The following is a 23,158-nucleotide window of genomic DNA, read 5'->3' on the forward strand; positions in this document are numbered from 1 at the left end:
AGAGGCGATCTTATTGAAACATATAAGATTGTGAAGGGGCTTGATCGGGTGGATGCGGTGAGGATGTTCCCAATGATGGGTGAAACTAGAACTAGGGGGCATAATCTTAGAATAAGGGGCTGCTCTTTCAAAACTGAGATGAGGAGAAACTTCTTCACTCAGAGGGTGGTAGGTTTGTGGAATTTGCTGCCCCAGAAAGCTGTGGAAGCTACATCATTAAATAAATTCAAAACAGAAATAGATAGTTTCCTAGAAGTAAAGGGAATTAAGGGTTACGGGGAGCGGGCAGGAAATTGGACATGAGTCTAGGATCGGAATGGTCATGGCCCTGTGAGTAGTGGAGTGGGCCCAGGGGCCGTGTAGCCTGGTTCTGCTCCTACTGTGTTCTAATTCTGTGTTAGATTTCAGGAGATGGTTTTATTCCTGTTCCTGGCTGGGGTGGAGATCACCTTTATAGAAGGTAAGTACTGTAGAAAATATAGGGACAGAGTGATCTCCTGGAAGAATTTCGATTGCCTAGATGGGTCGGAGAGGAATTTCCCAGATTTTTTTCTCCCAAATTGGCCATTGGGTCTTTTATCTGGTTTTTCGCCTCTCCCGGGAGATCACATGGGTTCGGGTGGATGGAGAGTGAAAAAAGATTTGAGGTTAGGATCAGATCAGCCATGATCTTATTGAATGGTGAGGCAGGCTCGAGGGGCCGATTGGCCTACTCCTGCTCCTATTTCTTATGTTCTTATGTTCCAACAGTTCCCACTCCCCTTGTTTCTGGTGGATAATGGAGATGCCACTGCGTGTAATGTGCAAGTCAGTAAGAATTGTCAGCGAGGATTAATCAGCAGTTTTTAATTGGAAATGTTAATCAGTGGAACTTTTCAGACAATAAATTGTAGATTTTGTACCAAAGATCAATTTAGGGTTAAAATAAAATTCATAATTGTCAAATAATTTCTTATTAAAGTCCTAAATTAAGGGGAAAGATCACAGACAGCGGTTCTTAAAGGGACACTACAGCCCCAACAAGTCAATCAGCTATATATCCAGAATATTAATAACCCTATAACTGGGCTGGAGTTTATTAACATCAGCAGAAATAAACCTCAACGGTCAGGATGATTTCAGTCCTGGATGTGATTAATAGCCGCAATAACATCAGACTGTAACTTCTGCAGTCACTTGTGACCTCGCTGGTGTCTCAGCAGGTTGAATGACAGAGTGAATCCCTTCCCACACACGGAGCAGGTGAATGGTCTCTCCCCAGTGTGAACAGACTGGTGTCTCCGCATCTGAGATGACAGAGCGAATCCCTTCCCACACACGCAGCAGCTAAACGGCCTCTCCCCAGTGTGAACTCGCTGGTGTTGCAGCAGGGTGGATGAACAAGTGAATCCCTTCCCACACACAGAGCAGGTGAACGGCCTCTCCCCAGTGCGAACTCGCTGGTGTCTCAGCAGGTGGGACGATTGAGTGAATCCCTTCCCACACACGGAGCAAGTAAACGGCCTCTCCCCAGTGTGAACTTGCTGGTGTGTCAGCAGGTAGGATGAACTGGAGAATCCCTTCCCACACACAGAGCAAATCACTGGCCTCTCCCCAGTGTGAACTTGCTGGTGTGTCACAAGGTTGGATGATTGAGTGAATCCCTTCCCACACACAGAGCAGGTGAACGGCCTCTCCCCAGCGTGAACTCGCTGGTGTGTCACAAGGTTGGATGATTTAGTGAATCCCTTCCCACACACAGAGCAGGTGAACGGCCTCTCCCCAGCGTGAACTCGCTGGTGTGTCACAAAGTTGGATGATTGAGTGAATCCCTTCCCACACACAGAGCAGGTGAACCGCCTCTCCCCAGTGTGAACTCGCTGGTGTATCAGCAGGGTGGATGACTGAGCGAATCCCTTCCCACACATGGAGCAGGTGAACGGCCTCTCCCCAGTGTGAGTGCGCTGGTGTACAATGAAGTCAGATGACAGTCTGAACCTCTTCCCACAGTGAGAGCAACTGAATGGTTTATCGTCAGTGTGAATTCGCTGGTGTTGAATTAGTCCCGCAGAGCTTTTAAAGCAGTTCGCACAGTCGGAGCATTTAAAAGGTCTCTCGTCAGTGTGAACTTGCTGGTATTTCAGCAGGCTGGATGAACAAGTGAATCCCTTCCCACACTCTGAGCAGGTGAACGGCCTCACCCCAGTGTGATTGCGTTGATGAATTTCCAGCTTGGACGGGGAAATGAATCCCTTCCCACAGTCCCCACATTTCCACGGTTTCTCCATGGTACGGGTGTCCTTGTGTCTCTCCAGGTTGGACGATCAGTTGAAGCCTCGTCCACACACACAACACATGTATGGTTTCTCTCCACTGTGAATGGTGCAATGTTTTTTCAGGCTGTGTAACTGGTTAAAGCTCTTTCCGCAGTCAGTGCACTGGAACACTCTCACTCGGGTGTGTGTGTCTCAGTGCTTTTCCAGTCACACTGATGTTTGAAATCTTTTCCCATGGACAGAACAGGCAAACATTTCTCCTTCCACATTCAAAGGCCGATGATATTCGGGTCCTGATGAATTGAGTGACTGTCAAATCTTGATGTGATGTTTGGTTTGAGTTTCACGTCTGCAAATCCTCCCCTTCCGATACCCTGTAAAAGAAGTTTACAAAAATCATCACTAAGTATAGGATAGAAATTCAGAACAGACAATTCTAGTTTCTGTACAACGTTCCTTCACACGTGGGGATTCTAACCCTGGGGCTGTACATGGTGATCACTAAACACAAAACCCAGGCTGTTAATCATTTTCAGCTACTGGACTTACTGTGTGTCCCATAGCATCTCTCTCACTTTTAACGTGTGAATAGAGCATCATGCCTGCAAACCTGGTTTTAAATTTAAATTCCCTCACCAAATGTATTTAACAAAAGATGAACAAGTAAACACATCACAGCCCACTAGTCCAGCACTACATTCACAGGAGGAAGTCTGTTATCTAACTCCACGAGTGGACACAATAAAGAAAGATCCCAAATGTAAGAGTCCCTCGAATCCTTTGAAAAGTCCTTTCAAATCCTGACCGGTTCCTTCCTTATTCTAGAATTCCCCAGCCTTGTGGAAGTCGATCTTGGTCAAAAACTGCTAATTGAACATTTTAAACCGATTTTTCAGCTGTTTCAAGCTGACCAGGTCCTTCACTTAGAATCTCCAAGGAGACTCTTTGATTTAAACACAGCTCTCCCTATATCCAGGATTAGATAACCGGGAATTTAAATACCTGACCGCTCAAATTGAAAAGGGCTCGTGATATACAGACTGAAACAATCACACAGCTCTGTCAGTTTGAATTATTCCTCTCTCCAGCCTGTAACCGATGAAACTTGTAATACTGAGGCTGAAATTCCACTTCCGGGTGCCGGATTCCAGCCCCGGGACTGCACACGGGGATTCCGGCCCCGGGACTGCACACGGGGATTCCGGCCCTGGGACTGCACACGGGGATTCCGACACTGGGACTGCACACGGGGATTCCGGCCCCGGGACTGCACACGGGGATTCCGGCCCTGGGACTGTACACGGGGATTCCGACCCTGGGACTGTACACGGGGATTCTGACCCTGGGACTGTACGCGGGGATTCTGACCCTGGAACTGTACGCGGGGATTCTGACCCTGGGACTGTACACAGGGATTCTGGCCCCGGGACTGCACATGGGGATTCCGGCCCCGGGACTGTACATGGGGATTCTAACCCTGGGACTGTACATGGGGATTCTAACCCTGTGACTGTACATGGGGATTCTAACCCTGGGACTGTACATGGGGATTCTAACCCTGGGACAGTACACGGGGATTCTAACCCTGGGACTGTACATGGGGATTCTAACCCTGGGACAGTACATGGGGATTCTAACCCTGGGACTGTACATGGGGATTCTAACCCTGGGACTGTACATGGGGATTCTAACCCTGGGACTGTACATGGGGATTCTAACCCTGGGACTGTACATGGGGATTCTAACCCTGTGACTGTACATGGGGATTCTAACCCTGGGACTGTACATGGGGATTCTAACCCTGGGACAGTACACGGGGATTCTAACCCTGGGACTGTACATGGGGATTCTAACCCTGGGACAGTACATGGGGATTCTAACCCTGGGACTGTACATGGGGATTCTAACCCTGGGACTGTACATGGGGATTCTAACCCTGGGACTGTACATGGGGATTCAAACCCTGGGACAGTACATGGGGATTCTAACCCTGGGACTGTACATGGGGATTCCAACCCTGGGACTGTACATGGGGATTCTGACCCTGGGAATGTACATGGGGATTCTAACCCTGGGACTGTACATGGGGATTCCAACCCTGGGACTGTACATTGGGATTCTAACCCTGGGACTGTACATGGGGATTCTAACCCTGGGACAGTACATGGGGATTCCAACCCTGGGACTGTACATGGGGATTCTAACCCTGGGACTGTACATAGGGATTCTAACCCTGGGACAGTATGTGGAGATTCCAACCCTGGGACTGTACATGGGGATTCTAACCCTGGGACTGTACATGGGAATTCTAACCCTGGGACTGTACATGGGGATTCTAACCCTGGGACAGTACATGGGGATTCTAACCCTGGGACTGTACATGGGGATTCTAAACCTGGGACTGTACATGGGGTTTCCGACCCCGGGACTGTACATGGGGATTCTAACCCTGGGACTGTACATGGGGATTCGAACCCTGGGACTGTACATGGGGATTCGAACCCTGGGACTGTACATGGGGATTCTAACCCTGGGACTGTACATGGGGATTCTAACACTGGGACTGTACATGGGGATTCTAACCCTGGGACTGTACATGGGGATTCTAACCCTGGGACTGTACATGGGGATTCTAATCCTGGGACTGTACATGGGGGCGCAGCTCTGAATGAATGAAAGATTTGCATTTCTATGGCGCCTTTCACAACCTTGGACGTCCCAAAGCGATTTATAGCCAATGAAGTACTTTTTGAAGTGTAGTCACTGTTCAGTTTAGGGCAGGCGACAGCCAATTTGCGCACAGCAAGCTCCTGCAAACAGCAATGTGATAATGACCAGATAATCTGGTTTTTTTTAATGACGTTGATTGAGGGATAAATATTGGCCAAGACACCGGGGATAACTCCCCTGCTCTTCTTTGAAATAATGTCCTGGGATCTTTTACGCCCACCTGAGAGGGCAGACAGGGCCTCGGTTTAATGTCGCATCTGATAAAACAGGACCGCTGACAGTGCAGCACTCCCTCAGAGAGTCAGTATAGATTTTTGTGCTCAAGTCTCTAGAGTGGGCTTTGAACCCGAAACCTTCTGGAGCTCTTTTACAATTCTATGGCATGTAAACTCTAAGCTTACCACTTACCAACGCCTTCAGGAGAGATGGTGAGAAATGCCCTGTGTGGAGAGTGAGGATAAAATAACAGACATTGATTGGCTCTCCCGGGCACTCGGACCCGGATGGAAGCAGACACTGAAGCCTCACCCACTATGTTCCTGTACTAAGATGGCCCCGCATGCACTGTTACATAATGAATAAAAATGGCATCGCACTAGAACGTTCCACCCTCCTTTACAATGATAAGATCTTAAGTAGGGGCAGGAGTAGTCCATACGGCCCCTCGGGCCTGCTCCGCCATTCAATAGGATCGTGGCTGATCCGAACCTAGACTCACGTCCACTTCCCTGCCCGCTCCCCGTAACCCTCAATTCCCTTATCAGCTAGGAAACTGTCTATCTCCGTTTTAAATTTATTTAATGTTGCAGCTTCCACAGCTCTCTGAGGTAGCAAATTCCATAGATTTACTACCCTCTGAGTGAAGAAGTTTCTCCTCATCTCAGTTTTGAAAGGGCAGCCCCTTATTTTAAGATTATGCCCCCTAGTTCTAGTCTCACCTGTCAGTGGAAACATCCTCACCGCATCCACCCGATCAAGCCCCTTCACAATCTTATGGGCCAGAAATTCCAGAACGGGGCTTGCAGCGCGTGCAAGCCCCGTATTTGCACTTACCCCGCGCTCCTGCCGATCAGCTTCTGGGACGCCTGAACTTGGAGAAATAGAAAGCACATTCCCGGGCAGCGTATGACGTCACGCCGCCCAGGAGTGCAGCCAGCGCGGACCCAGGAGCGTGCAGTGTAAGTGAGACACGCCCCTTGAGGTCTCAGTTTCACTGGACACGCCCCCAATGTTTCTGTCAAGCTGCTTTGCTTTTTTACATGCAAAGCAGCAGTTTAAATAGGTTTTTGGAAGTTTTTTGAAGATTTTGGTAACTTTTATAAACTTTTTTAAATGTTTACATTATTTTGAGTAATCTGAAGTAGTTTTAAAGAGATTTAAAGCAATTTAAAGACTTTTAAAAGCCCTAAAAGAATTTTTTTAATTCCATTTATTTATTTAGCAATGTCGTCGTCATACGTGTCTTCACACTGTTCCCTTTGGGGAACTGTATGAAGTGGTGGAAGGATTTATGGCCGTGATTAACGCTCATTCCGTGACCGTAACCATCTTTGAACCAGCCATTAGGGCGGTTAGTCCTATGGCGGGAGGGTTTTACAGGCTCCCACAAGCTATACAAGGACGGGGGGCCACCCACACCCACGGACGCAAATATCCCACTGGATGTCAACCCAGAATTTAGAGCCGGAGCTCCGACTCCACTTGCCGGGACTGTCTGGAGCGGGGTTCGAAACCCTACCCTGATCTGGCCCAGCGGCGGGGATCCTACCGCTATGACAAACGCCCAATCCGATTAGCAACGTGAAATGGCAGCATAGGGCTCCAGTCACGGGGAGGGAAAAGGCGCAGGAAACGTATGGGTGTCACCTTTTGTGCGGAGTGGGCCTTTTGCGTAGCAGTAAGCATCCCCACCGCTGGGCCAGAAGGAGTAGGGTTTTGAACCCCACTCCAGACAGTCCCGGCAAGTGGAGTCGGAGCTCCAACTTTAAATTCTGGGTGGACATCCAGCGGGATACTTGCGTCCGTGGGTGTTGGTGGCCCCCCCCCCTCAGATGGGTTGTGGGAGCCCGTAAAACCCTCCCGCCATAGGACTAACCACCCTAATGGCTGGTTCAAAGATGGTTACGGCCACGGAATGAGCGTTAATCACGGCCATAAATCCTTCCACCACTTCATACAGTTCCCCAAAGGGAACAGTGTGAGGATACGTACGATGATGACCTCTTGCGCAATGCACCTCCTTGGACCCTCAGTCGCAGATGCGAGGGGGCAAGTCGTGCAAGTGTTAAATTTTTTATTTTATTGACATGTAAAATGTTGGCCCAATAATTCCCTTCCAAATGCGCTAGTACGGTCGGGGTACTTACGCATCTGGCCGGATGAAATGCCAGTTTTCAGCATGCACAGTGCATGTGGGGAAAACCGGCATTTCCTGTCCTCTGAACGAAGGGGTTCAGAGGCAGAACGCGTGCGACTGCACATGCAGCGCGTGCGCAGTATAATTCGCCGCTTTCATTAATGCTTTCAGTGAGGTCCAGTCATTACAACTTACACATGAAAAAAGCATGGGTACAGTTGCTACAGAGGCTGCGGAGGAAGATATTTCTTATCGTGGAGCTTCTGACAGTATGTATGTCTGTATATATTCCTTTGCGTGTTATGTATATATTCCTTTACTTATGTGTATGAATGTATTATTTAATTATGACTTTCAGAGAAAGTAACTTATTGGAAAATCATAATTAAAAACATACATTCATAGTAAAGGAATATAAAACATACATACATATACGTAAAGGAATATATGTGGACATACATACATAACTCATTCTCACATTCCATTCACACAGCCACAATTGCTCCTTCTACCTACCGTTCTGAAAACCCTTTAAAAAAAAAAAAATTTTAACTTTAAAACTTGCTTAAAATTTCTTAAAATAACTTCCCTCCCTTTCCCTAACAAAAATATTCCATTTCAAAAGCTCCACGATAAAATATATCTTCCTCCGCAGCCAATGAACCACTTTACACTTGCTTTTTTTCATTGTAACTTCTAAGGACTTAACCTCACGGATTTCATGAACGAAATCCACGAAGTTCACTGCGCAAGCGCTGCCTGTGCAGTCGCACGCGCTCGAGGTCTGGAAATGCCGGTGTTCCCCGCATGCGCTGTTCATGCTGAACGCCGGCATTTCCAACGGCCAGAAGCGTGAGTAAGCCGACCGTACTCATGCTTCTGGCTTGGAATTTCTGGCCCTATATGTTTCATAGAAACATAGAAACATAGAGATAGGAACAGGAGTAGGCCATTCGGCCCTTCGAGCCTGCTCCGCCATTCAATGAGATCATGGCTGATCTTCGTCTGAGATCATAGCTGATCTTACCAGTTCAGTACCCCGTCCCCGCCTTTTCTCCGTAACCCTTAATCCCCTTAGCCTTCAGAAATATATCCAATTCTCTCTTGAAAATATTTATTGAATTAGCCTTCACAGCCCTCTGTGGCAGGGAATTCCACAGGCTCACCACTCTTTGAGTGAAGAAATTCTTCCTCATCTCTGTTTTAAATGATTTGCCCGCTATTTTTAGACTGTGGCCCCTGGTTCTGTGCTCCCCGGCCATTGGAAACATTCTCTCTGAATTCAGCCTGTCCAGGCCTGCCATAATTTTATATGTTTCGATGAGATCCCCTCTCAATCTTCTAAACTCCAGTGAGTACAAGCCCAAACTATTTAATCTCTCTTCGTAGGTCATTCCCGCCATTCCAGGTATCAGCCTGGTGAATCGCCGTTGCACTCTTTCCATGGCAAGAACATCCTTCCGCAGATGGGGCGACCAAAACTGTACACAATACTCCAGATGCGGTCTCACCAGCACCTTGTACAGCTGTAGTAAGGTATCCCTATTCCTATACTCGAACCCCCTTGATATGAAGGCCAACATACCATTTGCCTTCTTAATCGCCTGTTGCACCTGCATGCTCTCCTTCAGTGACTGGTGCACAAGAACACCCAGGTCCCTCTGCACTTCCCCATCTCCCAATCTATTGCCATTTAGATAATAGTCTACCCTCCTGTTTTTACCCCCAAAGTGGATAACCTCGCATTTATCCACATTATAGTGCATCTGCCACGTATCCGCCCATTCCCCCAACCTGTCCAAATCGCACTGTAGCCTCCTGACATCCTCATCAGAGCCCACCCCTCCTCCTAGTTTAGTGTCGTCAGCGAATTTGGAAATATTGCATCCAATTCCCTGATCCAGATCATTTATATATATTGTGAACAGCTGGGGTCCCAGGACAGATCCTTGCGGCACCCCGCTGGTCACTGCCTGCCACTCTGAAAACGAGCCGTTTATTCCAACTCTCTGTTTTCTATCCGCCAGCCAGTTCTCTATCCACGTTAATACTTTGCCCCCAATCCCATGAGCCTTAATTTTGCATGATAATCTTTTGTGTGGAACCTTATCGAAGGCTTTCTGGAAGTCAAGGTACACCACATCCACTGGCTCTCCCCCATCTATTTTACCAGTTACTTCCTCAAAAAATTCCAGCAGATTAGTCAAACACGATTTACCCTTTGTAAATCCATGTTGACTCTGTCCGATCCTTTCCCCATTTGTCAAGTGCTCCGCTATTTTATCCTTAATAATGGACTCTAGCATTTTGCCCACAACCGATGTAAGGCTTACTGGTCTATAATTCCCTGCTTTCTCTCTACCCCCCTTTTTAAATAGTGGGGTAACATTAGCTACCCTCCAATCCACGGGTACTGTTCCCGAGTCAATGGAGTTCCGGAAGATGATCCTTAGAGCATCTGCTATCTCCAGGGCCACCTCCTTAAGTACCCTAGGATGTAGTTTATCAGGCCCCGGGGATTTGTCGGCCTTCAGTCCCCTCAACTTACCCAACACCATATCCCTAGAGATATTAATTTCTGTCAGCTCCTCCCTCTCATTAGTCCCTATGTTTGCCGATATTCCTGGGAGGTTATTTGTGTCCTCCTTTGTGAATACAGAACCAAAGTATGAGTTTAATTGGTCTGCCATTTCCTTATTCTCCATTATATATTCTCCCGAATCGGACTGCAAGGGACCGACTTGGGATTTTACCAGTCTTTTCCTCCTGATATACCGATAAAAGCTTTTGCAGTCTGTCTTTATGTTTGCTGCAAGTTTACTTTCGTATTCTATTTTCCCCTTCCTGATTAATCCCTTTGTCCTCTTTGCTGTATCCTGTACTGCCCCCAATCTTCCGGTCTGGTGCTTTTTTTGCCAGTTGATATGCCCTTTTTTTTTATTTTATGCTGTCCCTAATTTCCCTCGTTATCCACGGTTGAGTCACCTTTTTAGGTTTATTTTTATGCCAAACCGGTATAAACATGTTCTGGAATTCTTCCATTCTATCTTTGAATGCTTGCCATTGTCTATCCACTGTCAATCCCCCCAGAAACACCACCCAATCAATCTTACCCAATTCCCGTCTCATACCCTCGTAATTCCCTTTATTTAAGTTCTGGACCTTAGTCTCTGATTCAATTTCCTCACTCTCCATCTCGACTGAGAGCTCGATCATATTATGATCGCTCTGACCCAAGGGGCCTCGTACAAGAAGATTGCTGATAAGTCCCTTCTCATTGCACAATACCCAGTCTAAAATGGCCTGATCTCGAGTCGGCTCCTCGACATATTGGTCCAGATAACCGTCCCGAAAACATTCCAGGAATTCCTCCTCCTCAGAATTTTTACTAATTTGGGTAGTCCAATCAATATGTAAATTAAAGTCACCCATGATGACAGCTGTGCTCTTATCGCACGCTTCTCTAATTTCCCTTTTTATGCCTTCCCTCACCTCCATATTACTATTTGGAGGCCTATATATCACACCCACTAACGTTTTCCTCCCCTTGCTATTTCTCATTTCTACCCATACAGATTCCGTTTCATCCGAGTTAATATCCTTCCTTTCCATTGCATTAATCCCCTCCTTTACCAGCAATGCTACCCCACCTCCCCTACCTTTTTGCCGATCATTCCTAAATATTGTATATCCCTGGATGTTAAGTTCCCAGCCTTGCCCACCCTGCAGCCACGTTTCTGTAATCCCAATCAAATCATACTTGTTTACCTCTATTTCCACAACTAATTCATTCACCTTGTTCCTAATGCTTCTAGCATTAAGATACAAAGCCTTCAGGCTTGCTTTTTTCACACTCTCATTATGAATTAGTTTGGCCCTTTGTGTTTCTCTCCTTTGCTTATTGCTTCTCACCTTTCTACCATCTATTTCTGACTTCATATGACTTCCCTCTTTTCCACTACCTAGGTTCCCATAGGTAAGATCGCCTCTCATTCTTCTGAATTCCAATGAGTAGAGGCCCAACCTACTCAACCTTTCCTCATATGTCAACCCCCTCATCTCCGGAATCAACTGAGTGAACCTTCTCTGAACTGCCTCGAGAGCAAGTATATCTTTTCTTAAATATGGAAACCAAAACGGTATGCAGTGTTCCAGGTGTGGCCTCACCAGTACCCTGTGTAACTGAAGCAAGACTTCCCTGCTTTTATACTCCATCCCCCTTGCAATAAAAGCCAAGACTCCATTGGCCTTCCTGATCACCTGCTGTACCTGCATACTAACCTTCTGTGTTTCATGCACCAGGACCCCCAGATCCCTTTGTACTGTAGCACTTTGCAGTTTCTTTCCATTTCGATAATAACTTGCTCTTTGATTTTTTCAGCCAAAGTGCTCTACAGGGCCATCAGCGAACAACAAACTGCGCGCCCAGACGGAGCTTTTATCGTCGCGGGGGACTTCAATCACACAAACCTAAAAACTGTACTACCGAAATTCCACCAGAATGTCTCCTGCCCCACAAGAGGGGAGAACACACTGGATCAAGTCTACACGAGCATTGTAGACGCTTACAAGGCCATTCCCTGCCCCCACCTTGGGAAGTCTGACCACCTCTCCCTGTTTCTGGCCCCGGCATACAAACCGCTCATCAAAAGAGAGAGAACATCAATGAGAGCAGTGAAAGTATGGCCAGAGGGGGCAGTATCGGAGCTTCAGGATTGCTTCGAACGCACTGATTGGGGCATGTTTGCCCACAATGACATCGAGGAATACGCATCCACAGTGCTATTCTACATCAACAGCTGCGTCGAGGTCGTCACGACCCACAAAAATATCAGGTCATACCCCAACCAGAAACCCTGGATGAACGGAGAGGTCCGCTCACTGTTGAAAGCACGCGATGCAGCATTTAAATCTGGCGACGCGGCGGCTTACAGAGCAGCTAGGACCAACCTAAAAAAGGGTATCAGGACTGCCAAATGGAAACAGACACTGTGGATAGAGGATCACTTCCGCAACAACTCGGACCCCCGGCGCATGTGGCAAGGCATCCAGTCCATCACTGACTACAAGGGCAAAAACACCAGTCCCCCGGTCAGCGACGCCTCCCTTCCGGAGGAGCTTAACAACTTCTACGCTCGCTTCGACAGGGACAACAAGGAGCCGGCTACCAAAGCCTTGCCACCCCCGGAAGACCAGGTGCTCACTCTGTCGACCTCTGACGTAAGGGGTGCTCTACGCAGAGTGAACACACGAAAGGCTACTGGACCGGATAGCATCCCTGGACAGGTACTCAAGGAATGTGCTGATCAGCTGGCTGATGTCTTCACCGCCATCTTCAACCTGTCATTGGCCCAGGCAGTAGTCCCTACATGCTTCAAGACCGCCACCATCATTCCTGTGCCTAATCAAGTGGCTGTGACGTGTCTGAACGACTATCGACCTGTCGCACTCACACCCATCATAATGAAGTGTTTCGAGAGACTGGTCTTAGCCCACATCAAAGCCAGTGTTCCTGCCTCCCTTGACCAACACCAGTTTGCCTATCGGGCAAACAGATCAACGGAGGATGTAATCACAACTGCTCTACACTCGGCACTGAATCACCTAGATGGTAAGGAGACCTACATCAGAATGTTGTTTATAGACTACAGCTCAGCATTCAACACTATCGTCCCCAACAAGCTGGCCACCAAACTCCAAACTCTTGGCCTGAACACTTCCCTCTGCAACTGGACCCTGGACTTCCTAACAAACAGACCCCAGTCTGTCAAATTAGGTAACCACACCTCCCCCCCCGACCCTGAACACGGGGGCCCCACAAGGATGTGTGCTGAGCCCCCTCCTCTACTCCCTCTTCACCCACGACTGTGTGGCTGTTAATGGTTCCAACACCATCATCAAGTTTGCAGATGACACCACGGTAGTAGGCCAGATCACCAACAACGATGAGTCAGCCTACAGGGAGGAGGTCCAGCATCTCGTGAAGTGGTGCGCCGACAACAACCTGGCCCTTAACACCAAGAAAACAAAGGAAATAATCGTGGACTTCAGGAAGTCCAAAGGCGGAAGTCACACCCCCATCCACATCAATGGGGCGGAGGTGGAAAGGGTGGCCAGCTTTAAGTTCCTCGGAGTCCACATCATGGAAGACCTCTCCTGGTCCCTCAACACCTCCTCTCTGGTGAAGAAGGCCCAGCAGCGCCTATATTTCTTGAGGAGGCTGAAGGGATGTAATCTGTCACCCCCGATCCTCTCTAACTTCTACCGCTGCACTATAGAGAGCATCCTGACAAACTGTATCACGGTATGGTACGGCAGCTGTAGCTCCCATGACCGGAAAGCCCTGCAGCGGGTAGCCAAAACTGCCCAACGCATTGCCGGCACCCGGCTACCGACCATAGAACATATATATCAGAAACGCTGCCTACGGAGGGCACGGTCCATCATCAAAGACCCTACCCACCCCAGCCACAGTCTGTTCACCCTCCTACCATCTGGAAGACGCTACAGATGCATTCGCACCCGTACGACCAGATTTAGGAACAGCTTCTTTCCCAGGGCTGTCATCCTACTGAACTCCACAAATAAACACTAAAGCCTGCACATCTGCCGATGCACTTTATTATGGTCATATTTATGCTAATATATATGTACAAATGTATGTTGAAATGTTTAAGTGTCCTAATCCAAATTGTACACTCTCGGGAGCCGCAAGCCTACATTTCGTTGTACTGCACTTGTGCACTAACAATGACAATAAAAGTTGATTTGATTTGATTTTGATTTGATAACCTCACACTTTCCAACATTATATTCCATCTGCCAAATTTCTGCCCACTCACTTAGCCTGTCTATGTCCTTTTGCAGGTTTTTTATGTCCTCCTCACTCACTGCTTTCCCTCCCATCTTTGTATCGTCGGCAAACTTGGATACGTTGCACTTGGTCCCTTCCTCCAAATCGTTAATATAGATTGTAAAGAGTTGGGGTCCCAGCACTGACCCCTGCGGAACACCACTAGTCACTGATTGCCAACCCGAGAATGAACCATTTATCCCAACTCTGTTAGATAGCCAATCTTCCGCCCATGCCAGTATATTACCCCCAATCCCGTGATTTTTTATTTTGTGCAATAATCTTGTGTGGCACCTTGTCAAATGCCTTTTGGAAGTCCAAATACACCACATCCACTGGTTCCCCTTTATCCACCCTGTTTGTTACGTCCTCAAAGAATTTGTCAAACATGACTTCCCCTTCATAAAACCATGCTGACTCTGTCCGATTAAATTATGCTTATCCAAATGCCCTGTTACTGCTTCCTTAATAATGGACTCCAACATTTTACCAACCACAGATGTTAGGCTAACTGGTCTATAGTTTCCAGCCTTTTGTCTGCTTCCCTTTTTAAATAAGGGCATTACATTAGCAGTTTTCCAATCTGCTGGGACCTTTCCTGAATCCAGGGAGTTTTGGAAAATTAACACTAATGCATCCACAATCCCTAGCGCTACTTCTCTCAAGACCCTAGGATGCAAGCCATCAGGTCCAGGGGATTTATCCGCCTTTAGTCCCATTATCTTACCGAGTACCACCTCCTTAGTGATTTTAATCGTGTTTAGCTCCCCCACCCCTATAGCCCCCTGTTTGTCCAGTGTTGGGATATTTTTAGTGTCCTCTACTGTAAAGACTGATACAAAATATTTGTTCAGCATTTTTGCCATCTCCATGTTCCCCACCACTAATTTCCCGGTCTCGTCCTCCAAGGGACCAACATTCACTTTAGCCACCCTTTTTCTTTCATATAACTGTAGAAACTCTTGCTATCTGTTTTTATATTTTTTGCTAGTTTACTTCCATAATCTATCTTCCCTTTCTTAATTAATCTTTTAGTTATTCTTTGCTGGCTTTTAAATGCTTCCCAATCTTCTATCCTCCCACTAGATTTGGCTACTTTATATGCCATTGTTTTCAGTCGGATACTATCCTTTATTACTTTAGCCATGGATGGCTGTCTTTTCTTTTACGCCCCTTTTTCCTCAGTGGAATATATTTTTCTTGAAAGTTGTGAAATATCTCCTTGAATGTACACCACTGCTCATGTACCGTCTTACACTTTAATCTATTTTCGCAGTCCACTTTAGTCAACTCTGCTCTCATACCTTCATAGTCTCTTTTGTTTAAGCTTAGTACGCTGGTTTGAGATCCAACTCTCTCACCCACCAACTGAATTTGGAATTCAACCATGTTTGGTCACTCATTCCAAGGGGATCCTTTACTAGGACATTTTTTATTAATCCTGTCTCATTACACAAGACCAGATCTAAGATTGCCTGCCCCCTGGTTGGTTCAGTAACATACTGCTCAAGGAACCCGTCCCTAATGCACTCTATGAACTCTTCCTCAAGGCTGCCCTGCCCAATTTGATTTGTCCAGTCAATATGAAAGTTAAAATCCCCCATGATTATAGCTGTTCCCTTATTACAAGCCCCAACTATTTCCTGATTTATACTCCGACCAACAGAGTTGCAACTGTTAGGAGGCCTAGAGACTATGCCCACTAGTGACTTTTTACCCTTATTATTCCTTATCTCCACCCGAACTGTTTCACTATCCTGATCCTTTGACCCAATATCATTTCTCACTATTGCAGTGATTCAGTCCTTTATTAACATAGCCACCCCACCTCCCTTTCCTTCCTGTCTGTCCTTCCTAATTGTCAAATACCCCTGGATGTTTAGTTCCCAGTCATGGTCACCTTGCAGCCATGTTTCTGTAATGGCCACCAGATCATACCCATGTGTAGTCATTTGTACCGTCAACTCGTCTATTTTGTTACGAATGCTGCGTGCATTCAGATAAAGAACTTTTAAATATGTTTTGTGACAATTTATTCCTGCTTTTACCCCCTTTACTGCTTTACCTTTATCTTTATACATTCTGTCCCTTCCTGACACGCTCTGGTTTTTAATTCCCCCACTGCTACCTTGCTCTATTGCCTTCTCCGCTGACATTTTTATTTTTTGCTCTCTTGAAACCTCCCCCCCACTAAATAGTTTAAAGCCCTCTCTACAGCCCTAGTTATTCAATTTGCCAGGATTCTAGTCCCAGCACTGGCCAAGTGAAGCCCGTCCCAACGGAACAGCTCTCTCCTGTCCCAGTACTGGTGCCAGTGTCCCAAGAAGCAAAACCCATGTCTCCCACACCAGTCTTTGAGCCACGCATTTAACTGATTTTATTTACCCTAGCCAAATTTGCTCGTGGCTCAGGTAACCCTAGTGGTTTTGTTTTTTAATTTGGCCCCTAGCTGCTCATACTCCCTCAACAGAACCTCTTTCCTTGTCCTATCTATGTCGTTGGTACCAACATGGACCACGACAACAGGATCCTCCCCCTCCAAGTTTCTCTCCAGCCCAGAGGAGATGTCCTTAACCCTGGCACCGGGCAGGCAACACAGTCTCCGGGACTCTCGCTCTCGGCTGCAAAGAACCCTATCTATCCCCCTAAAATTACTATCCCCTACAACATTTCTTTTTACTCCCCCCACTTCAATGGCCCCCCGTTCCACGGTGCTGTGGCCAGGTTGCTCATCCTCCCTGCAGTCCCTGTTCCCGTCCCCACAGGGAGTAAGAGCCTCGAATCTGTTGGACAAGAGCAAGGGCTGCGGCTCCTCCAACACTACCTCCTGGATCCCCGTACCTGCCTCACTTCTAGTCACACCATCCTGACCCTGACCACGGACTACAGCTGAATCAGTTAATCTAATTGGTGTGACTACTTCCTGGAACACAGAGTCCAGGTAACTCTCCCCCTCCCTGATGTGTCGCAGTGTTTGAAGCTCGGACTCCAGCTCATCAACACGGAGCCGGAGTTCCTCGAGCAGCCAACACTTACTGCAAATGTAATCACTGAACATCAATGGTGTCCACCAGCTCCCACATATTGCAGCAGTAACACATCACCTGCTCTGCCATTCTATGTAATTAATTAAATTTATTATTTTTTAATGATATATTTAAGGGCCCTGGTTTACAAACTGTCCTGCTACACCACAGAGATCTTAACAACTATAAACCACAGAGTTAAAGATTTTTAAAAAAGAGAAATACTCCCAACCAATCACTTACCTGCTTTGTGGTGACGTCACACCTCGATTACTTTTTAATTCTCTCCCTCTGAGATTGGAGATTGATGAGGCCTACCCGTGCTCCGGCTCACCTTTTATACTCACCACCGCTCGGACTGCTCCCGCCGCCGCTCTGAGCCCTACCCGCGCTCGGGCTCACCTTTTATACTCACCACCGCTCGGACTGCTCCCGCCGCCGCTCTGAGGCCTACCCGCGCTCAGGCTCATCTTTTATACTCACCACCGCTCGGACTGCTCCCGCTGCCGCTCTGAGGAATACCCGTGCTCACCTTTTATACTCACCACCGCTCGAGTTCCCGCCGCTGCCGCACTGAGGCCTACCCCAGTTGCTTAGAAAGCCGCCTCACCTACCATTATTCTTCTGCGCTCCTCGATTCTTACCCGCTGCGAAATTGCGTTCCCGGCTTCGGTTCCTGTCCGTCTCTAATGCCGCACTGTGCATGCTCAATATGCCCTCCCCCTACCGCGCCTGCGCACTGGGCTCCTGTGGTCTGGGTGCGGCACATTCCCCACCGCGGGGAACGCTGGGTAAAAGCCCCCGGAAAGACCATATTAGTGACCAGAACATGATTTACTGTGATTGCATTGAGGACTGAACCATGTTCATTCCAGCAGTTATGGTATGTTTCTGCTGATCTTAATAACCTGCGCTGAAGATTAATATTCTGTAAATAGTGAATAAATTAGCTTTGTTTCAAACACACAGTGTGTCAAATATTTGATTTCTCCATGATAAGAGAAGAATAATTAATGATCTGTTACCGATTGTTTAATTTTTGGGCCTTTTCTTACTCTAGATTATTTCCGTTCTCATCTCGTTCACCTTCTATCACATCAAACCCCAAGCTTGCTCCGTTTGAGTACATGACTTGTGGGTGTCATAGACTGAACTGTAGTGTCTCACTTATACTCATCTTCACACCACAGGGACTGGAGTGCATCATCACCACAGGTAATTAAATGTTAATTAAATTTATTAAGTTTCCTTTAGTGTTTTAAGTTAAGTTACAGTTTATTTGTTAGCACAAAAGAGTACACTCAGCTGCAATTCCTTTGAACCATAGCTTTATAGAACTATCTTGCATAAGTTTTGAAATGTGTTATCATCTGTATCTGTATCTGTATTACCCTTTGTGGATTCGATTTAGTAAAACTCCTCCACACGTACTGCATGTGATAACCTTTGAAAGGTTCTGATCTTTGTAATAGTAATTTCTGAGCTTGATGGTCTCGTTGATTTAATCTCTTGTTACTAACATACCTTGCACTATTTCTTTAATCGAGATAATTGTTTCAAATACTTCCTTTATCAGGTCTTTAACTCTTCCATTGATCCCTGTCTATGATCCTTTGTTAGGGGCTGGGGTTAGGGTGTAGGCTTAGGGGTTAGTGGTTGGGGCTAGTGGTTATTGGTTAGGATTGGGGTTAGTGATTGGGGCTAGTGGTTATTGGTTAGGATTGGGGTTAGTGATTGGGGCCAGTGGTTATTGGTTAGAATTGGGGTTAGTGATTATTGATTAGAATTGGGGTTAGTGGTTGGGGCTGGTGGTTATTGGTTAGGATTAGGGTTAGTGGTTGGGGTTAGTGGTTATTGGTTAGGATTGGGGTTAGTGGTTGGGGTTAGTGGTTAGGATTAGGGTTAGTGGTTGGGGTTAGTGGTTATTGGTTAGGATTGGGGTTAGTGGTTGGGGCTCGTAGTTATTGGTTAGGATTGGGGTTGGTGGTTGGGGCTCGTGGTTATTGGTTAGGATTGGGGTTAGTGGCTGGGGTGAGTGGTTATTGGTCAGGATTGGGGTTAGTGATTGGGGCCAGTGGTTATTGGTTAGGATTGGGGTTAGTGATTGGGGCTCATGGTTATTGGTTAGGATTGGGGTTAGTGGTTGGGGGTAGTGGTTATTGGTCAGGATTGGGGTTAGTGGTTGGGGCTCGTGGTTATTGGTTAGGATTGGGGTTAGTGGTTGGGGCTTGTGGTTATTGGTTAGGATTGGGGTTAGTGATTGGGGCTAGTGGTTATTGATTAGAATTGGGGTTAGTGATTGGGGCCAGTGGTTATTGGTTAGGATTGGGGTTAGTGGTTGGGGCTCGTGGTTATTGGTTAGAATTGGGGTTAGTGGTTGGGGCTAGTGGTTATTGATTAGAATTGGGGTTAGTGATTGGGGCCAGTGGTTATTGGTTAGGATTGGGGTTAGTGATTGGGGCCAGTGGTTATTGGTTAGGATTAGGGTTAGTGGTTGGGGCTAGTGGTTATTGGTTAGGATTAGGGTTAGTGGTTGGGGTTAGTGGTTATTGGTTAGGATTGGGGTTAGTGATTGGGGCTAGTGGTTATTGGTTAGGATTGGGGTTAGTGGTTGGGGTTAGTGGTTATTGGTTAGGATTGGGGTTAGTGATTGGGGCTAGTGGTTATTGGTTAGGATTAGGGTTAGTGGTTGGGGTTAGTGGTTATTGGTTAGGATTGGGGTTAGTGATTGGGGCTAGTGGTTATTGGTTAGGATTGGGGTTAGTGGTTGGGGTTAGTGGTTATTGGTTAGGATTAGGGTTAGTGGTTGGGGCCAGTGGTTATTGATTAGAATTGGGGTTAGTGATTGGGGGTAGTCAATTGGAGGTTAGGCTTAGGATTTAGTGATTAGGGTTCGAAACCACTATTAACAGCATCTTTTTTATTTCATTTTTTTTAACCTCACACAGACGAGTCACAAAACAGCCTCATGAATTGTTCATTTAAGGAACATTCTTTCTGGCTGGAGCCTGATTTTTTCCCTTCTTTCACATCTCTACATTTCTCACAGAAAAAGACATCAGGGACATTAGATTTGGGGATTTGGGGATAAGAACAAGTGGATCCAGGTGTTGGGCTGGTTACATCCAATCATCAGCCTGCCTGAAAAGTGCTTCTGAAAATAACCTGTCACCATCTGATTCCACCGTCATATCTTCATCCAATACCCGCCTTTCACCCTCATTAAAGCAAGTTTCACCACCATGACCATTCTCCATACTGAGGCTCTCTGATTTCCATTTATCGTCTCAGTGTAAGTGGTCCCTGGATTTGGTGTCACAATGTAAGTTGTCCCTCTAAGAAGTCACACAACACCAGGTTATAGTCCAACAGCTTTATTTGAAATCACAAGCTTTCGGAGCACTGCTCCTTCGTCAGGTGAAGTGGAGAGATGCATATAGGCACAGCATATATAGTCAGAGAATACTGCCAGATCATTACAGGTAATCTTTCTAACTGCCCTTTATCACACCTCGGCAGAGAGATAATCACAGCAATCAAAGGTGTGAATGGTGTCCAAACAGGTCAGTCAGGAAAACATTACATCAAAGAACAATGAGGTGGGGTCACAAGGGGTCAAATGTTGCAGATGCTGGGGTCTGTATGAAAAACAAAAAACAAACAAAAAACTATTTTTTTGCTGGAAATCACAGCAGGTCCAGCCGCATCTGTGTAGAGAGAACAAACCAACAACGACTCGAGTCTGGATGACTCTACGTCAGGTGGGGTTACATGTAGCGTGACATGAACCCAAGATCCCGGTTGAGGCCGTCCTCATGAGTGCGGAACTTGGCTATCAGTTTCTGCTCGACGATTTTGCGTTCTCGTGTGTCTCGAAGGCCGTCTTGGAGAATGCTTACCCGAAGATCGGAGGCTGAATGTCCTTGACTGCTGAAGTGTTCCCCGACTGGGAGGGAACACTCCTGCCTGGCGATTGTTGTGCGGTGTCCATTCATCCGTTGTCACAGTGTCTGCATCGTTTCGCCGATGTACCATGCTCCGGGGCATCCTTTCCTGCAATGTATGAGGTAGACAATGTCGGCCGAGTCACATGAGTATGTACCATGTACCTGGTGGGTGGTGTCCTCATGTGTGATGATGGTATCTGTGTTGATGATCTGGCATGTCTTGCAGAGGTTGCCGTGGCAGGGTTGTGTGGTGTCATGGTCAGTGTTCTCCTGAAAGCTGGGTAATTTGCTGCGAACGATGGTCTGTTTGAGGTTAGGCGGCTGTTTGAAGGCGAGTAGTGGAGGCGTGGGGATGGCCTTAGTGAGGTGTTCGTCATCATCGATGACATGTTGAAGACTGCAAAGAACATGGCATAGTTTCTCCGCTCCGGGGAAGTACTGGACGACGAAGGGTACTCTGTTGGTTGTGTCCCGTGTTTGTCTTCTGAGGAGGTCTATGCGATTTTTCGCTGTGGCCCATCAGAACTGTTGATCGACAAGTCTAGCATCATATCACGTTCTTACGAGGGCGTCTTTCAGCGTCTGTAGGTGTCCATCGCGTTCCTCCTCGTCTGAGCAGATCCTGTGTATTCGCAGGGCTTGTCCATAGGGGATGGCTTCTTTAACGTGGTTAGGGTGGAATCTGGAGAAGTGGAGCATCATGAGGTTGTCCGTGGGTTTGCGGTAGAGTGAAGTGCTGAGGTGTCCGTCTTTGATGGAGATTCGTGTGTCCAAGAATGAAACCAATTCTGAGGAGTAGTCCATGGTGAGTTTGATGGTGGGATGGAACTTGTTGATGTTATCGTGTAGTCTTTTCAGTGATTCTTCGCCATGGGTCCATAGGAAGAAAATGTCGATGTATCTGGTGTATAGCTTTGGTTGGAGGTCCTGTGCAGCGAAGAAGTCTTGCTCAAACTTGTGCTTGAAGATGTTGGCATATTGGGGTGCAAATTTGGTCCCCATGGCTGTTCCGTGTGTTTGGGTAAAGAACTGGTTGTCGAAGGTGAAGACATTGTGGTCAAGGATGAAGCGGATGAGTTGTAGGATGGCGTCTGGAGATTGGCTGTTGTTGGTGTTGAGTACTGAGGCTGTTGCAGCGATGCCGTCATCGTGGGGGATACTGGTGTAGAGTGCCGAGACGTCCATCGTGGCGAGGAGTGTTCCTGGTTCAACTGGTCCGTGGGTGCTGAGTTTCTGTAAGAAGTCTGTAGTGTCGCGACAGAAGCTGGGGCTTCCCTGTACGATGGGTTTCATGATGCCCTCGATGTATCCAGAGAGGTTCTCACACAGGGTTCTGTTGCCCGATACGATTGGATGTCCGGGTGTGTTGGCTTTGTGTATCTTTGGGAGGCAGTAGAAGTCTCCCACGCGGGGAGTACGTGGGATGAGAGCATGTAGGATGCTTTGAAGGGCTGGATCGAAGGTCTTGGTCAGTCTGTTGAGTTGGCGGGTGTGTTCTTTGGTCGGATCTGTGGGTAACTGTCTGTAGTGTTCCTGGTTGTCCAGTTGTCGGTATGCTTCTTTGCAATAGTCCATTCTGTTCTGTATGATGATGGCTCCTCCTTTGTCAGCTGGTTTGATGATGATGTTGCGGTTGGTTTTGAGAGCGTGGATGGCGTTGCGTTGTGCTCGGGTGACATTCTGGACTGTCGTGAGTGCAGCTGATGAATCTGGCATTGATGCATCTCCTGACAGCTTGAGCATACATGTCAAGTTTAGGGCAGCGACCATCCGGAGGGGTCCAATTTGACTCTTTCTTCTTCGGTTGCTGCACTGCGGATCCCTCTGTCTGCTGTTCCGGATCATTGATTGTCTCATTGGGTTTGCTGATGACATCTTGGGATTTGTGGAAGAATTCCCAGAGCCTCATCCTCCTGGTGAATTCCTCTGTGTCTGCCGCGAGACCGATGGGGTCCATTTTGGTGGTGGGGCAGAAATTGAGCCTTAGGCTG

The 23,158-nt window shown here is 47.2% G+C and overlaps 1 pseudogene; it reads right to left on the reverse strand.

Moving 5' to 3' along the window:
- Positions 1-988: 988 nt before the first annotated feature.
- LOC147119481 (uncharacterized) lies at positions 989-17,925 on the reverse strand (annotated as a pseudogene).
- Between the last annotated feature and the right edge of the window lie 5,233 nt (positions 17,926-23,158).

The sequence above is a fragment of the Somniosus microcephalus genome, chromosome 4, assembly GCF_052327205.1.
Source record: "Somniosus microcephalus isolate GS21.2 chromosome 4, FLI_Smic_1.0, whole genome shotgun sequence".
Classification (NCBI taxonomy): Eukaryota; Metazoa; Chordata; class Chondrichthyes; order Squaliformes; family Somniosidae; genus Somniosus; species Somniosus microcephalus.